General features: G+C 40.3%; 1 protein-coding gene across 1 annotated transcript in view; it reads right to left on the bottom strand.

The window, feature by feature from the left end:
• The window catches only part of KCTD8 (potassium channel tetramerization domain containing 8), a 192425-nt gene that overhangs the window by 112852 nt on the left and 59503 nt on the right, over positions 1–20070 (bottom strand). The gene's annotated exons all lie outside the window — the stretch shown is intronic.

Raw genomic sequence — 20070 nt, 5'->3', positions numbered from 1 at the left:
GATACAAGCAATGCATAATGCTCAAGTGCTTGTTTCGAGTAAGGAGTATAATGGCAGTCAATAGGAAATCCGAACATTTTTCCCGCACACCCTACAAAGAGGTCTGGGGGGCACTGAAAATTTTGAAATGAATGGAAAAACTGCTGAATGGAAGCAAAACAAAATGGGAAAGACCCCTGGAAGTATCTCAGACTCCCAGATAGCTGCTGATAACAATGGTGTCACACTTTTACTCCACTTTAACCCCTTCACCCCGAAGCCTGTTTTCAACTTCCTGACCAGGCCGCTTTTTTCAATTCTGACCACTGTCACTTTATGAGTTCATAACTCTGAAATGCGTCAACTGATCCTGATGATTCTGAGACTGTTTTCTCATGACATATTGTACTCTATGATAGTGGTAAAATTTCTTCGGTATGACTTGTGTTTATTTGTGAAAAAAACTGAAATTTGGCCAAAATTTTGAAAATTTCACAATTTTCAAACTTAGTTTTTATGCCCTTAAATTAGAGAGACTCGGATGTGCCTAAATAGTGGAAACCCCCCACAAGTGACACCATTTTGGAAAGTAGACCACTAAGGAACTAATCTAGATGTGTGGTGAGCACTTTGAACCCCCAAGTGCTTCACAGACGTTTATAATGTAGAGCCATTAAAAAAAAACATTTGTTTTTCCACAAAATGATCTTTTAGCCCACAATTTTTATTTCCCCAAGGGTAACAGGAGAAATTGGACCCCAAAAGTTGTTGTCCAATTTGTCCTTAGTACTCTGATACCCCATATGTGGGGGGAAACTACCGTTTGGGCGCATGGCAGAGCTCAGAAGGGAAGGAGCGCTGTTTTGGAATGCAGACTTTGATGGAATGGTCTGCGGGCATCAAGTTGCGTTTGCAGAGCCCCTGATGTACCTAAACAGTAGAAACCCCCCACAAGTGACCCCATATTGGAAACTAGACCCCCAAGGAACTTATCTAGATATGCTGTGAGAACTTTAAACCCCAAGTGTATCACTAAAGTTTATAACGCAGAGCCGTGAAAATAAAAAATATTTTTTTTCCACAAAAATGATATTTTAGCCCCCAAATTTTTATTATAACAAGGGTAACATGAGAAATTGGACCACAAAAGTTGTTGTCCAATTTGTCCTGAATACGCTGATACCCCATATGTGGGGGGAACCACCGTTTGGGTTTATGGCAGAGCTCGGAAGTGAAGGAGCGCTGTTTTGGAATGCAGACTTTAATGGAATGGTCTGCGGGCGTCACGTTGCGTTTGCAGAGCTCCTGATGTACCTAAACAGTAGAAACCCCCACAAGTGACCCCATATTGGAAACTAGACCCCCAAATGAACTTATCTAGATGTGTTGTGAGAACTTTAAACCCCCAAGTGTTTCACTAAAGTGTATAATGCAGAGCCGAGAAAATAAAAAATATTTTTTCTCCATGAAAATTATTTTTTAGCCCATAAATTTTTATTTTCACAAGGGTATCATGAGAAATTGGACTGCAAAAGTTGTTGTCCAATTTGTCCTGAGTACGCTGATATCCCATATGTGGGGGTGAACCACTGCTTGGGTGCATGGCAGAGCTCGGAAGGGATGGAGCACCGATTTACTTTTTCAATGCAAAATTGGCTGGAATTGAGATCGGACACCATGTCGCGTTTGGAGAGCCCCTGATGTGTCTAAACAGTGGAAACCCCCCAATTGTAACTCCAACACCAAGTCCAACCCTAACCCCAACACACCCCTAACCCTAATCCCAACCATAACCCTTACCACACCCCTAACCCGAACATACCCTAACCCCAATCGTAACTATAACCCTGACCACAACCCTAGCCCCTATACACCCGTAACCCTAATTCCAACCCTAATACCAACCCTAACCCCAACCGTAAACATAATCCAAACCCTAACTTCAACTTTAGCCCCAACCCGAACCCTAACTTTAGCCCCAGCCCTAATCCTAACTTTAGCCCCAACACTAACCCTAACTTTAGCCCCAACCCTAACCCTAACTTTAGCCCTAATCCTAACCTTAACTTTAGCCCTAACCCTAACCTTAACCCTAATGGGAAAATGGCTTGATTTACTATTTATAGAGGGTTTTTATGTTTGGCAGCTGTCACACGCTAAAAGACGCTTTTTATTGCAAAAAATAGTTTTTGCATCAACGCATTTTGAGAGCTATAATTTATCCATATTTTAGCCCACAGAGTCATGTGAGGTTTTGTTTTTTGCGGGACGAGTTGACATTTTTATTTGAACCATTTTCGGGCACATGACATTTTTTGATCACTTTTTATTCTGATTTTTGGGAGGCAGAATGAACAAAAACCAGCAATTCCTGAATTTCTTTTAGGGGGGCGTTTATACCGTTCCGTGTGTGGTAAAATTGATAAAGCAGTTTTATTCATCGGTACAGTATGATTACAGTGATACCTCATTTATATCATTTTTTTATGTTTTGACGCTTTTCTACGGTGTGCCTCATTTTGGGTAAGATGACCCTTTTATTCAACTTAACATAGGTTGATTTTTGTGACCATATGTATTAAGGGGGCAGTATGGGAGAGAAATCCCCAGAGAAGATTCTACAACAGCCACTGGGCTATGTTGATTAATGTCTTCCCTCCTTTAACCTTTGGGAGCAGGTGGATGGGCATTGTAGGTGATGGGGTCTTTAAAATATCATGTTGATTGAAGCCCTTTAGTATTACATTTAGTACTGATCGCGGCCAGTGTTGGTGTCCTTTTTAATCACATCTTTTAAATCTTCTTTGTTAATATATGTTTGATGGTCTGTTTCAATAAAGGTTGTTATAGAAATGTTGCCAAAAACTCCAATGTTTATAGTTTTTTAATATGCCTCATTAAAAGTGTACACCTGCAACTGGTCAGTTTTGTTTTTTTATTTCAAACCAACAAAATGTCACACAAAACAGGTTCCACAGCAAATAGTAAAAAATAGTACATTTTTTGACCAGAAATATTTTGTGAACTATACCAGGCAAAGCATTTTTTAAATTTTTTAACTTACTGTAGTTTTACACAAAGCACAATAAACTGTATGCAGGAATCATTGAATTCATAACATTTTTTGGAAGGTTTTTTTTACAGTTTAAAATACCAGCGAAATGTAACAGAAAGCAAGTAAAACTGTATGGGTGAATAAGTGAATCCAGACAAATTTCTCACTACTTTTTTGTAGTGTTATACTGTATATACCACCGAAATGCACCCAAGAATGAGTAATACTGTATGGTTGAACAATATAATACTGAAAAAAATTCACAACTTGTTTTGATAGTTATATACCAGTGAAATGTACCCAAGAACATATAATACTCTATGGATGAGCAATATAATACGAAAAAATTTTGAACAATTTTTGGAAGGTTGTATTTCACGGAAATCTAGAATATGTAAAACTGTAAAGATGATCAATTTTATACCGATAAATTTTTAACAATTTTTGGGAGGATTAGATACCACAGAAATCTACCCAAGAAGATGTAATACACTATGGACAAGCAATATAATACCGATACATTTTTAAACAATTTTTGGGAGGATTAGATATCACCGAAATCTATCCAAGAAGGCATAATACTCTATGAATGAACAATATATTACAGATAAATTTTTCAACAATTTTCTTGAAGGGTATACACCACCAAAATGTACCCAAGAATACGTAATACTGTGTTGATGAGCAATATCATACTGATACATTTTTGAACAATTTGTTTGAGGGATAGATACCACCAAAATGTACCCAAGAATACATAATACTTTCTGGATGAGTAATGTAATACCAACACATTTTTTAACTATTTTTTGGAGTGCTAGATTCCACCGAAATCTACACAAGAAGACTTAATACTCTATGGGTGAGTAATATAATACCGATACATTTTTGAACAAATTTTGTAAGAGTTAGATACCAATGAAACATAGCCAAGAACACATAATACTCTATGGATGAGTAATTGAATCCAGATAAAGTTTTTAATGTTTTTTTGAGGGTTAGATATTACAAAAATGTACCCCAGAGAACAGAATTGTAATAATTATAGGGGATAATTCAGGAGACTCTTTGCGTGGAACAAGACAACTACAGGACACAGTTTTATAAATGGTAAAGTCTATATTATCACACGGTGATTCAAACAGGTGCAGAGAGAAACTCAAGTCCACAACACTTGGTGCAAATATTAAACGCAGCTTAGCAGTATTTAGGAAACTTCAGAGGAAAATGCAATCAAGCAGAAAGTCTATGAAGCACAGTTATTCTTGAGGATACTTGACACGAATAAATCCTTGTCTTAGTCCAAACACAGATAGATAAGCTTATAAGGCAGTTCAAATAATATCTTAGCTCAACCAGGGAGGCCTTGTTAATAGTCTCAGGTTTTTGCAGAGCAGCAAACGCTTACATGTCCAGCAAATGCAGATGGAAGTAAATACGAGCAGCAGATGAAGGAGGATTACTGGAACTGGTGTATGCAGCAGGAACTCAGAGCAGAGTAGCAGGATAACCCCACAGGTTCACAGGAGCAGGTATATAGCCAGGGAGTAATCAGAGGTCAGGAGCTGGATGCAAGGCAGAATACTCTAGCACAGACTGAAGGCTGGGGTGGAGTTTTATAGCAGGAAGACACAGTGCACATGAGACCAAAGATGCCATCTTGGAAAAGGGCAGTAATGCACAAAAGGTAAAAAATGTTCAGAGTTCTGACAAGAATATTGTGTAGGTGACAAATTTAACCCAACAAAATTTTTAAACGCTTTATTTTGGAGTGATAGATACCACAGAAATGTACCCCAGAACACAGAATACTTTATGGGTTAGCAATTGAACCCAGAAAAAAAATTAAGTGCTTTTTTGTAGTGTTATATATCACATTAATGTACCCCAGATCATGGAATACTGTATGGCTGAGAAATTTAACCCAGCAAAATTTATTAACATTTTTTGGAGTGATAGATATCAAAGTAATGTACCCCAGACCACGGAATACTGTTTGGGTGAGTAATTTAACCCATAACAAAATTTTAAACGCTTTTTTGGCATGATTGATGTCACAGCAATGTACTCCAGATAGCTGAATACTGTATGAGTGAGAAATGTAATGCTTTTTTGGAGTGTTAAATATCACAAACAGGTACCCCAGCCAAAGAATACTCAATAGATCACACAATATATTCAATTTAAAAAATAAAAATCAACACTTTTTTGGAGTGTTATATAACACAAAATGTACCACATAGCATGTAATACTCAATGGATCACACAATATATTCCATTTTTTCAGAAGAAAAAATGCTGCAGCTATATATTTTGCAAGAGACTGCATAGCCCTAATCCCTGTCTACAGACTGTATTCTGCCACTGTTCCCTCTCCTGCAACTCTCTCTTCCTCCCTAGACTAAATGCAGAAACATGTGATACAAACAGCAAAGCAAATGATTAGCCCTTAGAAGAGCTGTTTGTATAATGGTTCTGCTTCAGCATCAGTATCAACACTACAGGACTCTGATTCATTATACTGTGCACACACAGGCCTACACAAGCATTCTCTCCCTCCAATACGAAGTGTCACAGAGCTGTGCAATGGCATCAGTGTGCCGAGCCAGATGGCGCCTGTTCTTTTATAACCCCTGACGATGTCACACGGTCATCCAATCACAGTAATGCCAAAACAAAGATGGCTACGGCATTACAGTGCTGCGCAGGCAGTCCAAGCATGGCGTGCTTATTGGCTGTGTAACAGGCACCAAACATGCGAAGCAGGGATTAGAGTTTTACATCGAGCACTGCCCATTGCTCACTAAGTAAAATCGAGCACCCACATACTCCAGTGATATCTGAGTATCACTGAGCACGTTCACTCTTCCCTATAATTAAATTAATATTCTCCTATGAAGCCCAGCCACAGGGAAGATTAAGGACAGGGTCACTTTAGCATATGTGTGCGCAGCGTATGATCCGCATAGATCAGCATGCGTCATGCGTACATATCTTTAACATGGTGTAAGCAGGGACATGCGCTTCACGGTGTGCGGCGGTGTCTAGCGAACGCAACATGTTGCATTTTTTGAGGCGTAAAATATTGCGCAATCATGCGCATGCAGATGATTGCGGATTAGTGCGCCAAACCAACGCATTACTGTCTATGGGAATGCATTGATACGCAAGGACATGCGTATGCATTCGTTCGATGTGCTTGCGTACTTCGGACTGCGCATGTCCAGGAACTGATTGAGTCACGCCCATTAAGACACGCCCTCCTGGAAATTTGACTCCTTGTTATCATCAATTGTGGCATCACCTATTACGAAGCTGATCACAGAAAAATCAGATCTGCCCTGGAAAATATATTTTGGCCAGACGTCGGCTCTGCTCTTTATCACCAACGCCAACATCCTTCTTTTCTGAGGGCATCATTTTCTTCATTCCTGACATGCCTGTCAGTTTCCTCAAAAATGTTCTGCACTCCTTGCCCCTACCTGAAACCCATTTCTAAATTTTCCAAGACTTAGAATGACATTATTATTATTATTATTATTATTATTTATTATTATAGCGCCATTTATTCCATGGCGCTTTACATTTGAGGAGCGGTATACATAATAAAAACAAGTACAATAATCTTAAACAATACAAGTCATGACTGGTACAGTAGGAGAGAGGACCCTGCCCACGAGGACTCACAATCTACAAGAGATTGGTGAGGATACAATAGGTGAGGATAGAGCTGGTCATGCAGCGATTTGGTGGTTACTGCACGTTGTAGGCTTGTTGGAAGAGGTAGGTCTTCAGACTCTTTTTGACGGTTTTGATGGTAGGCGAGAGTCTGATATGTTGTGGTAGAGAGTTCCAGAGTAGGGGTGATGCACGAGAGAAATCTTGTATGTGACTGTGGGAAGAGGAGATAAGAGGGGAGTAGAGAAGGAGATCTTGTGAGGATTGGAGGTTGTGTGCAGGTAAGTACCGGGAGATGAGGTCACAGATGTATGGAGGAGGCAGGTTGTGGATGGCTTTGTATGTCATGGTTAGGGTTTTGTACTGGAGTCTCTGGGCAATGGGGAGCCAGTGAAGGGATTGACAGAGGGCAGAGGCCGGGGAATAGTGGGGGGACAGGTGGATTAGTCGGGCAGCAGAGTGTAGAATAGACTGGAGGGGTGCGAGAGTGTTCGAGGGGAGGCCACAGAGCAGGAGGTTGCAGTAGTCGAGGCAGGAGATGATGAGGGCATGGACTAGGGTTTTTGCAGATTCTTGGTTTAGGAATGTACGGATCCGAGAAATATTTTTGAGTTGAAAGCGGCAGGAAGTGGCAAGGGCTTGGATAAGTGGTTTGAAGGAGAGATCAGTGTCAAGGATTACCCCAAGGCAGCGAGCTTGTGGGACTGGGGAGAGTGGGCAGCAGTTTACTGTAATGGATAGGTTCATTGGGGGGGTCGCGTGAGATGGGGGAAAGATGATGAATTCTGTTTTGTCCATGTTAAGTTTTAGAAATCTAGTGGAGAAGAAGGATGAAATAGCAGACAGACATTGAGGGATTCTGGTTAGTAGGGTGGTGATATCTGGCCTAGAGAGGTAGATTTGTGTGTCATCAGCATAGAGGTGATACTGAAAGCCGTGAGATTCTATGAGCTGTCCCAGGCCAAATGTGTAAATGGAGAAGAGCAAGGGCAATTATGAAGTTGGTTGCCACATCCAGTGCTCCTGCCACTTGGGCTGACAGAGCCACCAACACAGATTCTTTATGTGTATCGTATCCTTCATCTCCTCCGGGCTAGGTCATCTGAGTATGAAGGCTTACTGTTCATCTCATCAAAAAAATCAAAGGAAAGTACTTTTTGTTGTGAAATATCTTCCTTAGCTTCTGTATTGATGTCACTTTGAGGATTAAGTGGCAGAACCAATAAAAGTGTAATTGATGGAAATTACAAGTCTGCAGTGTTAAAGATTAACGATTACGGTGGCAGAGGAGTACTACTGTGCAGAACACTGGTACAAACTGACAAAGTCGCTGTCAGAGGTAACATCATCATGCTGTGACTGAGATAAGAATGTGCCATTTATTCCATAATGCCCTCAACTTGCTCCTCACTAATATGCTTGTAGGAGGCAAGAAAGCCAATTGTCATCTGTATTTGGTAGAACTACTGCCTGGTACTGGTGCCGTGGTAAGTCCTGTTGCTAGCTGCTTTCACATTCTTAGTGGTGGTGTGTGTTCTTTTTTTTCTCTTACACTAACCTGTCCAGTGCCATTAGCTCTTTTTCTTTAATCATATATTTTGCCCAGCACTATAATTTACTTTTGCCAATCTTTTGAACCCCAATACAAACAGGCCAATTTATTAGTGTGACGTGTTTGTTTGTCAAGTTGAACTAGTAAAACAGGTATGAAAAAACAGACATACTTAGTTAAAGGGCCACTGTCACCCCCTGCAGCCGTTATAAACTAAAAGAGCCACCTTGTGCAGCAGTAATGCTGCATTCTAACAAGGTGGCTCTTTTAGTTTTAGGTTCAAGTATACCCCAAAAAAAGCGATTTGATACTTAGCCATAATTGGTGTCTCTAGCCACGTAGGCTGCTCCTCCCTCCCCAGCTTGGCCAGATCCTCTGCCGTCACTCACATCTTCTTGGTCTTTCTGCGCCGCCCCCTCAGCGCTGTTTACGTTTTCAAACCGACGCCTGTGCTGTGTAGTACTGTTCTGCGCAGACGCAGTAAGCTCTGGCCGTCTGCCGTCCCAGCCCCGCACTGTGTTATGCATTATGCACAGTGCGGGGCTGGGATTCCAAAGGTGGGGGCCGCACTGCCCACGCAGGCGCAGTGTGAAAGCCTGGCTTGGACGGCAGACGGCCAGAACTTACTGCGTCTGCGCAGAACAGTACTACACAGCGCAGGCGCCGGTTTGAAAACGTAAACAGCGCTGAGGGGGCGGCGCAGAAAGACCAAGAAGATGTGAGTGACGGCAGCGGATCTGGCCAAGCTGGGGAGGGAGGAGCAGCCTACGTGGCTAGAGACACCAATTATGGCTAAGTATCAAATCGCTTTTTTTGGGGTATACTTGAACCTAAAACTAAAAGAGCCACCTTTTTAGAATGCAGCATTACTGCTGCACAAGGTGGCTCTTTTAGTTTATAATGGCTGGAGGGGGGTGACAGTGGCCCTTTAAAGGTCTAGACTTAAAAAAAAATTAAAAAAAATCTTACACTATGTTAACAAAATTAAATTCCTTCTTTCTAAAAAGTCCATGTACAATTAAATGTCCACACTTATTATTATTTCTTTTTTTTCTGTCTTGACTGGAAGGTTGGTCTCTACTCTTTTCCCCTATAGCATCTGTATTTTGCTTTGTTCCATGTTGGGTTTCACAAGTTGCTGATTGTACATCGCTGACATCGTCATCCAAAGCTTTTTAAGGTTTACTTAGATACACACGAGTATCTGAATATTCAGTTAATGTTGTCTACAGTTGCTGCAATCATCTCTTTAAACTCCTGTGATTTCTACAACTTGCATCTTTTGCTCCTCATATCTACTGGTTAACCCACTATTTGCTGTAAGCATTATGAACTGTTATTATAGACTATTCACATTTTGTTGCTATCACCTCGGCATTCTCCTTTGTTTCTACAGCTTGCATCTACTGTTCCTCAGTGCTGCTGATTAATCTGTAATTTGCTATAAGTATTACAAACCATTATTTCTAGAAATGAGCTGATCAGACAAAATTCAAATTAGCCTGTTTGAGCAGTCTTTCCTGGGAAATTTAATTAATGAAAAAGCTATTCTATGCAAATTTAATGCCCATTATTATGCACTGGGGTCTTTCCAAACCCTAGAGCATAGTAAATGTAATATGTAAAAAATAAAAAATTCTTAACTCACCGCTCAACCTCTCCAGCCCCTATGGTCCTCAGTGTCACCTGTCTGGTCCTCATCACATCTTCAGATCGCCAATGTCTCCACTAAAATCCATGGGCTTCTCATGCTGGGTCTGGACTTCTTACGTGACGTCATGATGCCATGATATTTGTGGGCCTCCCTGGCCATCATCAAAACCAGATGTCCTGGCCCAAATTGAAAGGACCAGGGATTTTAGCGTGCGTGGAAGCGATCTGAAGATGCTGCGATGTCTGGACACATGATGCAGAGAAGAGGATAGGTGAGTAAAAGGATTTTTTTTTAGATTTTGATGGTCTTTTAAAGTTCAGAAAAATAGCGGCCATCAGCTGAATCTGAGCAGAAGCGAATTATAAAACATCCACATTTAGGTGAATGTGGAATCTTGTAAATTTGGAGTAGAATTCAATTCCTCTCTAATTTATTTGCTCTTCTCTATTTATTTAGATACTTCAATTCACAATATAAACATATCTGCAATATCCTGTTACCTCCAGTGGGTCCTACTCTGCTTGCTGACTGATGAGCAAAGCCCATTGTCCTGGTCCTCATCCCTTTGCCATCGCCAAAAAAATCCATCTCACCAGGAGAGCCAAATGTTTTTTTCTAATTTATTTTTTTCAAAATTCAACCCTCTTTCACAAAAAGGACTTAACAAGAAATGCTACGTAAGTACATGTCCTAAAAGCTGCAAAATATTTGACTAATAAAACAGGTGTGGAAAAAAAAGTTGGTAACATGCACACTTTGTGTGATGGATTGTCACAAATAAATGTCTGGATTTTGGAGAATTAAAAAAAAAAACACAATTATTCACCGTGTCTCTAAAAGGATATAATAAGAAATGCAAATCTGAGTGCAGTCATTTGTAACAAGCAAGCACAGTGTCTCTGACTGACAGTAATTTCAGATTTTTTTTGTATAATATATTATGATGACTTCCTGCTGCTTGTCCGCGCTTGGGACAAAAGTCTGCAGTCACTCCAGATTGCCGATTTGTGACATCATGCAATGTGAATTGCTGTAATTCTTGGTGCAAGCAGGCGGTCATGTGACCACATGAATGTGATTTGCATACTTACAGCCGACTTGTCTCCAACACTTCTCTCAATTAACTTCTATTGAGAAAACGTGTCTAGCCGGCATATAACTGCAAGGATGCAAATTGCCCATTTGTGCAGGGAATACTGGAAAATTGTGACAGCAATTGCATGTAATCAGAATTTGACAGTCTGCAGTCGCACAGAGTGACTGCAAACTTTTATCCCAAGCTTCAAAAAGGCCTTTAAGATTAAAGAAAACAATTGAATTCAAATGCAGCAGAACAAATGCCAGCTACACTCACAAACTTGCACCTCTTCTCTCTCTCCCCACCCCAACAATATCAATTTTCAGTTCTGTAGTTGTACAATACATTGCTATATGAAGTTTCTGTCCAATGTTCTAGGGCTTTCTCCCACCTATCTCTATTGCTGAGCTGTGAGCTCTGATGTCCTCTTGCTATCCTTAATTACACTAAATGGCTGCTGCATTCCCTGCCTATGCTTTTACACAAGTTCTAATAGTTCCACCAAATTGGCTGTGCTAAGTCACGTGATAGCTGCAAAGCATTATGGGGAAGCCTGTGAGGCCGAGCCTCACAGGCGGCGGGTATGTTTTTGGGCAATTAGTGCAAATCAAATCACAAAATACGAATTTCATAAAATTCAACACAAATTCAATTTGCATCAAATCGATAAGCTCATCTGTAATATCAACCTTCTAAAGTTTAAGAAATAAAGAACTTTTCAAGCATTGTAAATACAAATCTAACTTCATGACACATCAACAGGAAAACGTATCTGAATTCCTGCAGAAATTATGCTTTTACTGTAAGGTCCCAATGGGAATGAAATGGTTTCCTTGTTTTGTATCTTCTGTTAGAATTAACTGTTCCTGACATTTTATCTCTAGTGAGAGTTCATCTGCTTTCTGGCCCTGCTCGCAGTGTACAAGAGCAGACTAACCCACAGAATTGCTCTCCAAACTGTATTTTGTATTGTCCTAGTTAATCCTTTTTCTTCGGTAAGTACATCTGACAGTGAAATCGTCATTAAACCACAGTAAAGTGGTCATATATCTTGTGTCGCAAGGCTAAAGAGTTCTCCATCAGCTACCAAGCAACGGAGGGTTGAAAGGAGAGAGCATCCACGTTGTTAAATGTAGCATCTGAATAGTCTTCTATTCCTGCAAATAACGGCGTCACCTAGTACATACTCTACAATAACCACAAATTAGCCTGCATGTGCTGTATATGGCAGATTCCTCGTGGCTCCATAATACATATCTTGTGCTGCCAAAAGGTATTGTTTAAGGGAGCTATTAACCCTTAAAAGTAGTGGGGGAGATTTATTAAAGGGAATCTGTCACCAGGTTTTTGCCATATTGTAGAGTCAGAAACCCTGATTCCAATGATATATCACTTACTGGGCTGCTTGCTATTGTTTTGATAAAATCACTTTTTTATCAGGAGATTTCATTAGAGGACTAGTAAACCTACTGCCAGCTAGTCAAGCACATTTATGAGCTGTATATAGCCTTGACCATGACCACACAACTGATTGAAAGCTTTCTATGTACACTGTGCATAGGCAGAAAGCTGTCAATCAACAGTGTGAACAGGGTTATGTAGAGCTTAGCATTCATAGAAATGGTAGAGGTATTAGAAAAGTGTGATGAGCAGCAGAGTAAGAAACACAAATTTTGAGTTTCATATGGCATGCTCCATAATTTGTTACTTTTTACACCACTCTTGCATGAACACAACTATAAATGTGCCCCAGAATCTTCATGACGTGGCATGCGATTAAAGAGATTGTCCCACAATTACAATTTATCACTTATTCACAGGATAGGTGGCTGACCACTGAGGATCCCATTACAGGGACCCCAATAGATCTTAAGAACAGGGGTCCTGTGTCACCCTGTTGAATTGCACTGTGAGCATGCATGCTCATTGCCACTAGATTACACAGCTAAATATCTTATCCAGCAGCCATCAACAGAATATATAATAAAAATACTTTTTTTCATAAAATTTAAAACGTAATAAGTAGAAAATTCCTATGAGACTGGCCTACGCATTTCAAACCATGTGGTTCTTAATTATGTTCACTTCCATTCCATTATTTATAAGTCTGGTGGGGCTACCATCATCAGTCTCATGGACAATGGATAAAGCAGCAGCCTACATGCATTACCAACACTACTTCGAATGCAGATTATCTACGTAAAATTGCATCCGGTGGGACCTAAACTGCTTCTTAACAGTTGGGTTCCATTTTGCTTAGGTTTTATTCCCTAGACGCATTGCTTTGTGTAGTTTGGGAATAAATTGAAGGCATGCAGAGATACAACATAAGCCTATAGGCCGCTGTAGGCGCTCTACTGTATTATTACTCTACAAGTCTGATGTTCTCCGTATGAAGCCTTCACTAGATTCATTGAATTAGTCCACTAATGAAATTTGGCCAACATGGCAGATCTGAGTTTCACTTCGGCACATCATACTGTGATTTTAATCCAGAGAAAATATAGCAAATAATGTATCGCAGAGTGCCCACAATTAACAACAGCAAATTAAGATCAATTAGTGAAAATACAGCTCTGGCAAAAATTAAGAGACCACTGCAAAATGTTCAGTCTGTCTGATTTTTCTCTTTATAGGTATGTTTTTGAGTAAAATGTAATTTGTTCTTTTCTTCTATAAACTTCTGTCATGTCTCCGACTTTCCAAACAATAAATTTGTATTTTTTTCTGATAAACAAAAATAGTCAAAACAAAATAACCAGTGCTTTCAGATCTCAAATAATGCAAAGAAAACAAGTTCATAATCATTTAGAAACAACAATACTAATGTTTTACCTCAGGAAGAGTTCAGAAATCAATATTTTGTGGATTAACCAAGATTTTTAATCACAGCTTTCATGCGTCTTGGCATGCTTTCCACCAGTCTTTCACGCTGCTTCTGGTGCAAAAATGTAAGCAGTTCTTCTTAGTTTGATGGCTTGTGACTATCCATCATCCTCCTGATTACATTCCAGAGGTTTTCAATGGGGTTCAGGTCTGGAGATTGGGCTGCCCATGACAGGGTTTTCATGTGGTGGTCTCTTAATTTTTGCCAGAGCTGTAGAAGGCAAAAGTATGGAGCCATGAAGCTTAGTGGATCCAAAAAGTCCATTTGGTCCATGTGAGAAGACTAATTCTATCAAAGACCTGAGATAATTGTGCGGCCCATCATAGAATTTGTAATGGAGCTCACAAGCTACGAGTTACACCTTTGGCAAAAGTCACTTACAAACATCAATGTAGTAAATCAAGAACCATATGTGACACAAATGAAATAATGGAAATCCATCTTTAATAAGAAGACACCGAAAGACAACAATGTCTAAGTTGTCATGTACATGGGAGAAGCATGCAATACTACCTATTTTACTAGCGCTCTTCACCTCAGGTGTTGGTGCTGCACTGTTTTACTTCTTCTCTACTAATATCTTTTGCAATCCACGAATCTGACGAAGGTTTTATTGCTAAACCGAAACGTTGTGATTTAAATTGGATTGCGCACAGAATGTACAATTTATCATTTTTTCAATTTCTGAGTGCCAAATGTTTCTTTTGGATCACATTAGGTTTAGGACACTACTTGTGCACCGACATATATAGGAGTGCCGGATTCTTCTGTAACCAACAACCTATTATACTATCACATTCTGTAATATTCTGTTATGCGATCCATTACTATTCTTCTCATGTCCTGTTCTGCAGCAGACAAGGCCTTATTGACATTCCAAAATAATCTATAGATCATGTTGCTTGGTTGGAGATATTAAGAGCTTGCACAAACTGTTTAAATTTGCTCTTAAAAAGGATTAATCAGAAAGCTGTACATTCCTGCACATAGTAGAAGGAAAGTAGATAAAAACCATTTTCTCCTTTTTTGTTAGTACTCCGTTGAGGACATGTAGGGCTTCGAATAACTGGCACCTAATGTGTTATTTTTTTATAATTCAACTGGGTAGTTCATTTCATTCAACACTATAGGTGCCTACTTTCATCCCACCATGTAGGTGAGAATAAGTTCACAGTTCGGACTGAAATTACATGTCCATAGAGAAGGTCAGAACTTTGCCAGTGTGAAACTTACTCATTCTCGGTCCTCAGCTACTCCTGCGACACTCCTCACTCTTCCTGCTGTGCCAACACTGTGGTGCTACTGTCTTCCTCCTCTCCTGGCGCTCTACTAACAAGTAGTACTGGGAGGGAGGCGTTGTCACACTGGTTACATGAGCATTCTTGTTAGTAGTGTGCCAGGGTGAGGAGGCGAACAGCAGCATTGCAGTGTCAGATCAGAAGGAAGAGAGAGGAACGTCACAGGAGCGGCTGAGGACTGATCACAAGTGTCACGCTGGCACAATTCTGATCATCTCAATGGACATTTCTTTTTGATCGGACCTGTCGACAGCTTTTTTTTTAATTTACTGAATTTGGTTTGAACAAAAATTCAATAATTTAAAAGACGCAAAAAAAGCAAAAAATCTGCTGTATTTCACAGGCAATCCACTATATAAATTTGACGTTTCGGCCAATTATTTGGCCTTCATCACAACCGATTGCAAGAAGAGAGGAAGATCATACCAAAACAGTGGGCAAAATGCTGGCAGCATTTAGGGAAAAAGTGCATTTGCGCTATGCATATGGCACGGATGTGCTTTTTCCCTAATCCCTGCCAGCATTTTCCCAACACTTTTGATATGATCTTCCTCTCATTTTGCAATCAATTCTGATGAAGGCCAAATAATTGTTCAAAAAGTCAAATTTATACATAGACTTACCCTGTGAAACACAATACATTTATTGCATCAATTTTTGGAGTGCCAAGTTTATATAAAATTCATATTTGGAGTGGAATCATACTTGAGCACCGACTTCAAATATGAATGCTGGGCCGCCTTTTATATATCTAAACACTTAAAAAAAGTACCTGATACAAGGTCAAATGTGGTCAGTTTGTGCTCTTTTTTTATTCCCACTGCTTCTTTGAGTTTTCTGTTTTATCTATTTTTTGTTTTCTTTTTTAAATCTTTCATATGGTTCCAGCGATATGGGCCATTTTATTTAGTTCTCCCGATATACTAATTTTTGTGGCATTTACCAAGATGAAGTTGTTCACAGAGCAATAATGCAGAGCAGCTTAAAGATACACCCACAGATAATCCTGTGTGAAGCACCCCCTTGGTAAAGACTATAAAAATTAGCACTAAACAAAAAAGCTCATCTCTCTAGAACTATATTGCAGAAAGGAAAAAACAACAACTTCATACTCAGAGGAGAAAAACTGCCCACTTCTGATCTGGAGGCATGTTCTCTGGCATGTTGATTTTGGCTTGAGTAACTTAATTAATTTTTTGTAGAACTTAAAGCTTGGAGGAGTAATGTTATGGTACATGCAACTATATACTCTATATATTCGTGTAGGGTTTTTTCCTAATCACTTAGTTGTGCATTGGCAGAAAAGTAGTGGTCAAGAATCCTAAAGTTAAGTATGATGACAGGTTTATTATTTTAACATTTTAAACTCAAAGAACATTTTTTTATATATCGGAAAATCATCCTAAAATATATTAGTATATAAATTCAGGACATTTGGGGGAAAAAATAGCTGCAAAGAATAGTCTGTATGATACACTATATCAGAAAGTGGTAATGGCCGACCTCTGTATTTTATACATTTCGAAAGTTACAGAATGTTCACTATGAAGCTCTCTGATCGCATCAGTGGAGCAGTTGAAGTATTGGCCTCAAGTGTTCTTCACAGTAAGAATACCATAATCAGCAGTGCAGTCATACTAGAAAAAAAAGAAGGTTCAGACCCACCCCATCATTAAGTAAACATTGGGATCTTTTAGATTTTTTTGGTGTCCATTTCAAAAGGATCCATCAAAACTGGCAATACGAGCAGAGTAGAAAACCAATGCACAAAACATCTGTCAAATGCTCATACATATGAAAGCTTTACTGTCCAGCTACACCATAAATATTTCGTATTAATTTATAAAGGGGACAAGTTGCTGCCTGACATCTTTGTCAATGACTTATCTTCTGAGTTATTTTTTTAAAATTAAATTTACTTGCTTATAATAGAACCATTATAGTTCACAGCACTTTACAGGATCATCATCACTGTTCCCTTTACAGCTCAAAAACTAAATTCGCCATCATTCTGTCTTTGGACTTATCTCTCTAAAACATCTGCTATCTGGAGACAGTCGGGAAGCTTCCGTATACAGAGCAATAGCTTGTTGACTGGTGCTGCCGATATTAGTATAGTTCAAACATCTTTTATCCAATACATACTGCTTTACACAGATGGAGAATATATGATCTTGGCTTCCTATTTTGTTATCGCAGTGTAACTGTAACATATGTGCTGGTTTCTGCTTCAGCCTTTAGGCGGCGCCGCAACTTTGTTGCTGGTGATGTTTCTGTTTTATTCCTGGGACTTGTGGCTCTGCCATTCCTGAAGCTATGGGGTTAATCCTGTGACTTTGGGTTTCTTCCTGCTCTCAGCACTGGGCAGAGCTTTTCACTATATAAACCCCTGAGAGCCAGTTCCCACTGCCAGTCAATGTTTGTGTTACCTGGCTTTACTTGTGTTCTATGCATCTGGTACTTCATCCTGATTTATTCTGGTCCTTGATCTCAGCTAGGTTATTGACATTTCTCCTGCTAGATGATTTTGTTGCTCCCGTATCTCCTGGATCTGACCCAGCTATCTGAACATCATTTTGCCAGATTACACCACCAAATAGCAGCTGACTCTGGGACCCTTACCCAGAGACCTCTGTTTATGTCCAAATCACTGTGTTTCCCTGAGTTTTGGGAAACGGAGAAGCTTGCTCCAAGCCTGTTCGTCTTAACCATGTTGAAGCTGCCAGGAGACGACGAACAGTGCCTGCATGATAGTGTCTAGGTTATTTGCTCCTTTGCTCCTAAGGTCCACTTACATGAAATTATTGTGAATAAGGGTACCGTCACACAGTGGCATTTTTATCGCTACGACGGCACGATTCGTGACGTTCTAGCGATATCGTTACGATCTCGCAGTGTCTGACACGCTACTGCGATCAGGCACCCAGCTGAGAATCGTACGTCGTAGCAAATCGTTTGAAACTTTCTTTCGTCGCTGGATCTCCCGCTGTCATCGCTGGATCGTTGTGTGTGACACCGATCCAGCGATGCGTTCGCTTGTAACCAGGGTAAACATCGGGTTACTAAGCGCAGGGCCGCGCTTAGTAACCCGATGTTTACCGTGGTTACCAGCGTAAAAGTAAAAAAAAACAAACCGTACATACTCACCATCTGATGTCCGTCAGGTCCCTTGCCGTCTGCTTTCCGCTCTGACTGTCTGCCGGCCGGAAAGTGAGAGCAGATCACAGCGGTGACGTCGCCGCTGCGCTCTGCTCTCACTGTACGGCCGGATCTCAGTCAGAGCAGGAAGCAGACGGCAAGGGACCTGACGGACATCAGATGGTGAGTATGTACGGTTTGTTTTTTTTAACTTTTACGCTGGTAACCACGGTAAACATCGGGTTACTAAGCGCGGCCCTGCGCTTAGTAACCTGATGTTTACCCTGGTTACCCGGGGACTTCGGCATCGCTCCAGCGCCGTGATTGCAACGTGTGACCGCAGTCTACGACGCTGGAGCGATAATCATACGACGCTGCGACGTCACGAATCGTGCCGTCGTAGCGATGTAAATGGTACTGTGTGACGGTACCCTAACTGTTCCTTGGAATGCTTGTTTCCCAACAATCTTGTAGTCTAAACAGCCTGCCAATTAGCTGACAAATGAGCAGAAAGCTCATTCATCAGGTGAAATGATCTTTTGTGCTGCACAAAAGATCATTGTTCTTGGCAGCACATCACATTGTATTGTGTAAACCAGATCTGCACTGCTGAGAACAATGGCAGTGAATGGCATGTTCACTGAATGATCTATTACAGATTGTTAAAGTGAACCTATCAGAAGGATTTTGCTTAGTAAACTACAGGCATTGTCATGTTGCCACTGTTACACTGATTAAAATGATACCTGGGGTGATGAAATCGGTCTTGTGGTTCTTGTGTAATCAGTGTAAGAAATTTTCAGTTAATGATATGCCCGTGCTCTGGTGCAGGACTATAGGCAGAGTATTATCTTGGTTCTCTAGGCCAGAGAAACCCAGAAGAGACCTGCCCACAGGCCGCCCCAAAGCTCAAACATGTTCCTCGTCATTGAGACAGAGAGAGAGACAGACTGTTTGTGCTTCAGGGTGGCCTGTGGGCATGTCTATTTTTGGTTTCTCTGGCCTAGAGCATAAGACTCTGCCTAGAATCCTGTCCTGGAGAACAAGCATAACATTAACTGAGAACTTCTACAGGTATTTTGGGTATATTTGCCTTAGGGAGTGTTGCTTCATGGTTGGTCTTATTGGTGGTTATTGCCCATCGGTTCTATACCTTCCCGGGGTGTGTGTTTATGGTATTTTCTATATTCTAGGTCATTTTGTCATTATGACTATGCATATTATCTTTGTATCTTTACTATATATATCATGACCTTTTTGTATTTTGGCAGTTGCACTGGGGATGTTGTTGTATACATGTATTTTTTAAGTGTTTTTATATTTTTGTATCAATAAAAGTTTTGCCTCTTTATACATAATTATATAGCGGTGTGCTCTCTTTTGGAGTGGTCCTCTCTATCCATTTTTGTGCTATCTATGCTACCACTCTTGTTGCACCCCTCCAACCGACAGTATACTATTAGTAGTGCGCCAGTGTTTCTTGTCTTATAACTGAGAACTTCTATCACTGATTACACAAGAACCACAAGACGGATTTTTTCACAGCAGGTATCATTTTAATCAGTGTAATAGTGGCAACATGACTATGCCTGTAGTTTACTTAGCAAAATCCTGCTAAACAGGTTCCCTTCAGAAACAAATGTGAAAGCACATTGGCCTGTACAAACAGGCTACTAGATGACCATTGATCATCAAGCAAGTAGCTGACCAGAAGTCAGTACGTACTCCAACTGGGCACATTACATACACTG

This window comes from Ranitomeya variabilis, chromosome 1 (assembly GCF_051348905.1).
Source record: "Ranitomeya variabilis isolate aRanVar5 chromosome 1, aRanVar5.hap1, whole genome shotgun sequence".
NCBI classification, from domain to species: domain Eukaryota; kingdom Metazoa; phylum Chordata; class Amphibia; order Anura; family Dendrobatidae; genus Ranitomeya; species Ranitomeya variabilis.
Note: the sequence above shows the minus strand (reverse complement) of the source record. Positions and strands in the feature narration are given on the sequence as shown.